The 8360-nt window shown below is 45.5% G+C and overlaps 1 long non-coding RNA gene across 1 annotated transcript; it reads right to left on the reverse strand.

Annotated features, from left to right (window-relative positions):
* Positions 1 to 6376: 6376 nt before the first annotated feature.
* LOC120740651 lies at positions 6377 to 7739 on the reverse strand. Its single transcript, XR_005697431.1, has 2 exons — positions 6900 to 7739; positions 6377 to 6598 (listed from the first exon to the last, which is right to left on the reverse strand). It is a non-coding gene; the product is annotated as an uncharacterized LOC120740651 (long non-coding RNA).
* Positions 7740 to 8360: the final 621 nt, after the last annotated feature.

The raw sequence follows: 8360 nt of genomic DNA on the forward strand, positions 1-8360 counted from the left end.
CAGCTGATCAAGCTTAAACATGCTGCTGGTTTCCTTTTTCTGGCGCAAAGTGGGCGATAAACAAAAAAGAGAGAAAAGCCACTCAGCTGATCATTGATCAGTTTCATGATTGAAGTAGCAACAGGAGAGGGAGGGGGAGAGAATGAGAGAAGAAAAGGCAGCTGACAGCGTAAATACGCAGTATAACTCCAGCTTTGTGCATCAAAATAAACTATTTCCCTCTGTGCAATTTCAGTTCTAAGCATCACAGACAGTTTATAGACATGATCAGACTGTTATATGTCACCCCAAGAGCATGTGTTTTAGTAAATAGTATTAGATCATCAGAATTCTGTTTACAGAGATCAACAAGACAGGGGGACCCGATTTCCCCATTAATTTTCGCTTTAGTAATTGAACCACTGGCAGAGCCCATTAGAAATAATCAAAGTATATCTGGATACCAAATTCAAGGATTTGAATTTAAAATTTTACTATACGCAGACGATGTTCTGCTGTTTATCACCAATCCCCAGGATTCTAAACCCTCTGTATTATCTATTATAGAAACTTTTGGATATTTGTCCGGGTATAAGGTTAATATGAACAAAACTATTGCTATGCAACTGGGAAATCTGCCTATGACATGCAATATTCCATTTACCTGGTCGGGTTTGGGATTTAAGTACTTGGTGTTAGGTATGGCTGTGTGCAGACAGGAATAGGACCCAAGGGTGCAGAGACTCTGGAGACAGAACTTAAACCAAAACAGCTTTAATATGCTAAACTCAAACATAAACATAACTGGGGGAAAAAGGTCAAAAATAAACTAACACAGGCGGAATTGACAAAACACACAGCAAAATAAACGGTAGATCGCAGACACGGACACAGAGAAACACAGGGCTTAAAGACACAGAGTGAGCAATCAGGAAATGAGTACAGGAGGAAACACAGCTGGGGCAAATCAGAACTGACGAGACCAAAGAAGCGTAAACTGAACACACTGAGATAAGACAGATCGAAACAAACCAAACAAAGAGCCAGAAACAACAAAACAAAAAAAAAAAAATGCAAACACTGGAGCCCAGAAAGCAACAGAACAAAAAAACAGGAACAAAGTCCAAAACAACAGCACCAAGGCCCAGGCAAAAGTCCAAAAGCAAACAACAAACAAAAGAGCCCACGAAAGGCGCAGAGGCCCAGGCAATAGTCTCAAAAAAGTTCAGGGGGGCCGGCCCGGAGGCTAACGGCACAACAGTCCAAACCCGGGCAGGTCAGGGGGGCGGCCCGGAGGCTGATGGTCCAAGAGCCCAGAAAACAGGTTAGGAGGCCAGCCAGGCGGGAGGCACCGGTGGCGACGGAGCAGATCAGGAGGCCGGCCGGGCGGGAGGCACCGACGGCGACGGAGCAGATCAGGAGGCCGGCCGGGCGGGAGGCACCGACGGCGACGGAGCAGATCAGGAGACCGGCCGGGCGGGAGGCACCGACGGCGACGTAGTTCAGGGGGCCGTCCATGACAGCAATGACGTCCAGTCATCGGCCGGACGGGACGTGCAGGACGAGCAGGCCGGACGGGACGAGCAGGACGTGCATGCCGGACGGGACGTGCAGGACGTGCAGGCCGGACGGGACGTGCAGGCCGGACAGGACGTGCAGGAACGGACAGCATGGAGACCTCAGGAGCAGACGAAGCTGAACACTCGGAAGCCGGACCAGGCGGAGCTGCAGAGGCTGAGGCCGGACCAGGCGGAGCTGCAGAGGCTGAGGCCGGACCAGGCGGAGCTGCAGACTCGGGGGCCGGACCAGGCGGAGCTGCAGACTCGGGGGCCGGACCAGGCGGAGCTGCAGATGCAGGACCAGGCGGAGCTGCAGACTCGGAGGCCGGACCAGACGGAACTGCAGACTCGGAGGCCGGACCAGACGGAACTGCAGACTCAGAGGCCGGACCAGGCGGTGGAGCCGGTGGTGGCTGAACAGCCTCGCCAGAACCATCAGCAGACACTGGGACGTGCTGGCTGGGTCCTCCCGGACCCCCAGCTGACGAGGCAAGAGGCTGAACGGGCCCCTCGGATCCTCCAGCAGGAAGAGACGGCTGAAGCGATTCCTCGGACCCTCCAGCAGAGACAGGTGGCTGAACGGGCCCCTCGGACCCTCCAGCAGAGACAGGAGGCTGAACTGGCCCCTCGGATCCTCCAGCAGGAAGAGACGGCTGAAGCGGTTCCTCGAACCCTCCAGCGGAGACAGGTGGCTGAAGCGGTTCCTCGAACCCTCCAGCGGAGACAGGTGGCTGAAGCGGTTCCTCGGACCCTCCAGCGGAGACAGGTGGCTGAAGCGGTTCCTCGGACCCTCCAGCGGAGACAGGTGGCTGAACGGGCCCCTCGGACCCTCCAGCAGAGACAGGTGGCTGAACGGGCCCCTCGGACCCTCCAGCAGAGACAGGTGGCTGAACGGGCCCCTCGGACCCTCCAGCAGGAAGAGACGGCTGAAGCGATTCCTCTGACCCTCCAGCGGAGACAGGTGGCTGAAGCGGTTCCTCGGACCCTCCAGCGGAGACAGGTGGCTGAAGCGGTTCCTCGGACCCTCCAGCGGAGACAGGTGGCTGAACGGGCCCCTCGGACCCTCCAGCGGAGACAGGAAACTGAACGGGCCCCTCGGACCCTCCAGCGGACGTGGCGTGAGACTGAACGGGCTCCCCGGGCCCTCCAGCTGACGTGGCGTGAGGCTGAACGGGCTCCCCGGGCCCTCCAGCTGACGTGGCGTGAGGCTGAACGGGCTCCTTGGGCCCTCCAGCTGACGAGGCGTGAGGCTGAACGGGCTCCCCGGGCCCTCCAGCTGACGTGGCGTGAGGCTGAACGGGCTCCTCGGGCCCTCCAGCTGACGAGGCGTGAGGCTGAACGGATGACCGAGGAGAGGAGCGACGGTGGCGTCGCTTCCTTTTAGACGAGGGAACAGGAACCGGTGGAGAAACGGAGACCTCCTCCTCATCCTCCGACCACACAGCCGCCAGAAAAAAGGCAGGCGAACGGACAGGCGAACAAGGTCCCGGCTGGCGTGAGGAAGGGGAGGAAGCCTGCAGTGGCGATGAGGCAGAGTGTGCGTTGCCCTGCAGCAGCGGTGGGGAAGATGTAGTGAGGGAGAGAGCAAGCTCACTAGCCCTGACTTGCTCTCTCCAGGCAGTTATGGTGTTCCCCAACTCAGTGTCCTTAGCAAACTGGCTAAGCCGGGGATTATGCCGAATGATGGCCTCCACCGCGCTCAGCCCCACAGCCATGGTCCTTAAATCCGAGGACTGGGCGATGCGGTCGAGCAGGCTCACCAGCCGCTCCATCTCGCCGCTGAACTCTGAGAAAAAGGAGTCTGCAGGGTCCATGTTCTGGTCGCGATCTTCTGTTAGGTATGGCTGTGTGCAGACAGGAATAGGACCCAAGGTGCAGACTCCGGAGACAGAACTTAAACCAAAACAGCTTTAATGCTAAACTCAAACATAACATAACTGGGGGAAAAAGGTCAAAAATAAACTAACACCGGCGGATTGACAAAACACACAGCAAAATAAACGGTAGATCGCAACACGGACACAGAGAAACACAGGGCTTAAATACACAGAGGGAGCAATCAGGAAATGAGTAACAGGAGGGAAACACAGCTGGGGCAAATCAGAACTGACGAGACCAAAGAAGCGTAAACTGAACACACTGAGATAAGACAGAGACCTTCAAAGTAAAACAGGAAACACATAACACAGACTGAACAAAGACACAGACTCACATGCAGGCACTACAGAGGGAACAGAGACGTGGGACCAGGGCAGACACAAACACTGACTGGACACGGGGATATAGGAACTAAGGATACACATAGACGCAAACTAGACAAGGGGATGCAGGTGATAGGGGAGACAGAGCAACTAAAGAAGACAGAGACATAAACCATAAGACAGAACTCAAAGAAACCAAAAACTAGAAAGTATAAATAATATCATAAACTCAAAAACTCTGGGTCAACGACCCAGGCATCCTAACACTTGGGGATACACATTTCACCTAATATAAGAAGTATATTGAAACAGAACATAGACATAGTTCATAAAACCATCAAAAAAGATTTTTGTAGATGGATGGATCTCCCGGTCTCCTGGATGGGAAGAATAAACTTAATTAAAATGAATGTGTTGCCACGGCTTTTATATCCCTTACAAATGCTCCCAATAACTCTTACCAAATAAAATTGTAAGAGAAATTGAAAAAGATCTGTCAACCCATATGGAAAATAAATAGTAAAAACTTATATGTGATTACTCATGAAAGTGGCCACTTTCATGAGTAAATCATATAAGGCTTACATGATTTACTCATGAAAGTGGCCACTTTCTCATTACTTTCATACATTGTTTTAGTAAGTATACAAAACATACAAGTTTCATTATATAATTTTTTAGGGGATCTTATATCTGTTTTCACTCTTATATGCTTTTCATACAAGTTTCACACAAGACAGATACAAACTTTATAAGATTTATATATATCTTTTCCATATAGGAAGGTTTATTTGGAGGGGTAAGAAACCCAGATTAAGTATGAAAACGTTACAGCTGCCCAAAGATAAAGGGGGTCTTGCCTTTCCTAACATTTTGCTGTATAACTGGTCATGTCATAGTAGAGTTATACATGAATGGATCCATATCTAAAAGAGACAGGAGATTAAATGGCAAACATGTCCAGGCTTTAAGGGGATTCTCTAAGCGAACTAGTGAGTAAATATTTTAAAAAACATAACAAAGTAATGATTGATACTTACTTAAAAACATGGCGTGATATGAATAAATACACTGAAAGTAATCCTATACTAAGTTATCTAACACCTTTTATAAATAATCGGCACTTTACACCGGGAATGAAAAGTGTAATATTTCAGAGATGGTTTGGTGCAGGAATACGTGTGGTGGGTGATCTGTTTGATGGGAATGTCTGTCTTTTGAGCAGGTCCAAAAGAAATATGGAATACATCAAATGGATTTTTTTTGCATTTTTACAGGCTCGTTACCTAATTACTTCAAGTTTTGATACTTTGCACAATATAATGTAACTAGGACCCATGGAAAATTTCTTTTTACACTTAAATGCAGATAATAGTACTATAAGACAGTTTTACAATACACTAGAAGGTTATAACAAACATAATATTGGAAAACTGATTAGGAGTTGGGAGGGTGACCTCCAGTGTCATTGTGATGATCATGCCTGGCGTGAGTGCACACAATCTGTGCATTCTTTACTTCTTAGTAACAGATTTAAAGAAACACAATATAAAATTTTACATAGACAGTATAGAACACCTATTTTTCTGAATAAAATTGATCCGAGCAGGTCTGCACAATATATTAAATGTAAATCTGCGGAGGTGTCCTACTTGCACTGTCTTTGGACTTGCTCAACAATCTCAAAATTCTGGCTCTGTGTAACAAAAGAATTCAAGGGTATATTTAAAAGCAGAATACAAAAAGATCCAGCTCAGTATTTATTGGGGCTGCCAATTCTGAACAAATTTCCAGATAAAAACAAATATATACTATTATGTAAATTATTGTTTTTGGCAAGAAAATGTATTCTTTTCAATTGGAAAATCTTTAGAGTTTTACCAATGGAAAGACTGAGTGCAAAATTAAGTGCCAATGAAGATATTTTTTTGGATATATGGCGCCCGCTATTGGATTACTTACCTGATGATCTGAAGAGAACCTTAGTGACAGCGGCAGCCCCACTCCAATGGCGGGTTGAGTTTGTCAGGACAAATGTGTAAATGACTGGTAGACTGAATTATATAAACTGTATTAATTTTTCGTTTACATGTCTCAGTCTTGTGTTTGTTTGTTTTTGTTTTTTTTTCTCTCTGTTGTTGTTGTGGTAGTTGTTTTTGTCTTTTGTTTTGTTTTTTTTGTTTTTGTTTTGTTTTGTTTTATTTTTGTATAAAGGAAAAAGTAAATAAAAATATGATGATGAGAAAAAATAGTTACGCAAAACGGAGCATGCCCGCTCCGACCAGTTTTAAAGGGTTAACTTATTGATTATTCTTGACTGTAAAGAATGTTTTATGAAATGACAGGAAGGCCACAACCTTTGCGTCTTCCACATTGTGTGTCTGACAACGTAATCAGCAACACAGGGGCACCACAAGGGACTGTCCTCTCCCCCTTCCTCTTCACCCTCTATACCACAGACTTCAGGCACTGCACAGAGACCATCTTCCATCGTCATAAGTTTCCGGATGACTCCGCAGTGGTTGGATGCATCGTACCGGGCTGTGGTTGACTCCTATGTCACGTGATGCAAGCAGAATTATCTGCAGCTCAACGTGGTAAAGACCAAGGAATTGATTGTGTATTTCAGGAAGACCAGGAAACCCTTGACCCCTGTTCCAAACCACGGGGTCAATGTGGACATTGTGGATGACTACAAATACCTTGGACTATACATAGACAATAAACTGGTCTGGGTTAAAAACACTACTGCACTTTACAGGAAGGGCCAGAGTCGTCACTATTTTCTGAGGCGGTTGAGGTCCTTCAACATCTGTAGGACAATACTCTGGATTTTCTATGAGTTTGTTGTGGCTAGTGCTATCCTCTATGCCAGGGGTGTCAAACTCAAATACACAGTGGGCCAAAATTCAAAACTGGAACAAAGTCGCGGGCTAACGCTAATATTTATTGAAAAAAAAAATCTTCCTCCAGATTTAAGAATGAATCTTTTCTTATGGACTCAAACAAGTTTTGCTGAAAAACTGAATATGGAACAAGCAAAGCTTAATACTAAACAATATATATATTAGCTGTATAATACCAGTAGGCCAGCTCTAATAATAATTTGGTATGGCTTCGCGGGCCAAATGTAATTTGGCCGCGGGCCAAAGTTTGACACCTATGCTCTATGCTGTTGCATGCTGGGGCAGCAGGTTGAGGGTTGCTGATGCCAACAGACTCAGTAAACTGATCCGCAAGGCCAGTAATGTTGTGGGTATGGAACTGGACTCCCTTAAGGTGGTGTCAGAGAGGCGAATGTTGTACAAGATAAAGACAATGTTGGAAAATACCTCCCACCCACTCTATGACATACTGGCTAGCCACAGGAGCATGTTCAGTGAGAGACTGAGATTACCAAAAAGCACCACTGAACAGCACAGGAAATCATTCCTCCCTGTACAATTCCTCCATCTAATACAATGTAAAAGTTACAATAATTACATCCTTTTTGCACACACGCTTTCTTACTCTGTAATGTTGCTGTCTATTTTGATACTTTTTTATAATCACATGCGTCAACCCTGAATATTTATCACTTAGTGACTTGTATATATTGTGCTGTTTCTCATATCTTAACACATTGTATTGATAAATAGTCTAGTTTGTCTTTTGTTAATGCTACCTACTGGATCAACTGTAACCCACATAATTTCCATAGGGATTAATAAAGTATCCTGATTCTGAAATACTGTTCATCATAATTCGTTTACTCACATTTGACCTCATAGCTTCAAGAAATCAGTTTTTCAGAGAAATGATGCAGACAGATACAATAACTTTGGTACCTTCCATCTTTGAACCAATTAACCAAGTAAGATAAAACATTTTAATTACCGAGCGGATAGGTGCTGGTAACAGAGCACTCAACCTTTGGAAAAAGAAGTGGGAACCCCAGCCCACCACTTTCAGTCATTGTTCAATGCAAAAACTAACTAACTCTCAGCTCTGATGTTTCATAGGCGATGTCAACCTGTCTCACTACCCATATGGAAAAGATATATATAAATCTTATAAAGTTTGTATCTGTCTTGTGTGAAACTTGTATGAAAAGCATATAAGAGTGAAAACAGATATAAGATCCCTTGAAAAATTATATAATGAAACTTGTATGTTTTGTATACTTACTAAAACAATATATGAAAGTAATGAGAAAGTGGCCACTTTCATGAGTAAATCATGTAAGCCTTATATGATTTACTCATGAAAGTGGCCACTTTCATGAGTAATCACATATAAGTTTTTACTATTTATTTTCCATATGGGTAACTCTGAAAAAAATAAGAAAGCATAGTAAAAGCTTCAACTCTGCAGAAATTTATCATCACTTGGTAAAATCTTGACCCCTCAAAGATTTTCTTTCTCTAGTTCACTTTTTCAGGTAATCAGCAAACAGTGAACATTGCATTTTCTTGCTTTAAGTAGGTCTCCATGTTGCCACAGAACAAATCAGCAAATCCTCTCTCCGCACTTTTTTCAGCTTCACTCCACACCTGAGCCTTGTGCTTTGCGCTGGGATGAGGGGGGAGGGGCGGTAGTTACACTCGCAGTAGCACAGGAACAGAGCGGGAGTAATCATCCA

The sequence above is a fragment of the Simochromis diagramma genome, unplaced genomic scaffold (assembly GCF_900408965.1).
Source record: "Simochromis diagramma unplaced genomic scaffold, fSimDia1.1 OVJJ01000433.1, whole genome shotgun sequence".
NCBI lineage: Eukaryota > Metazoa > Chordata > Actinopteri > Cichliformes > Cichlidae > Simochromis > Simochromis diagramma.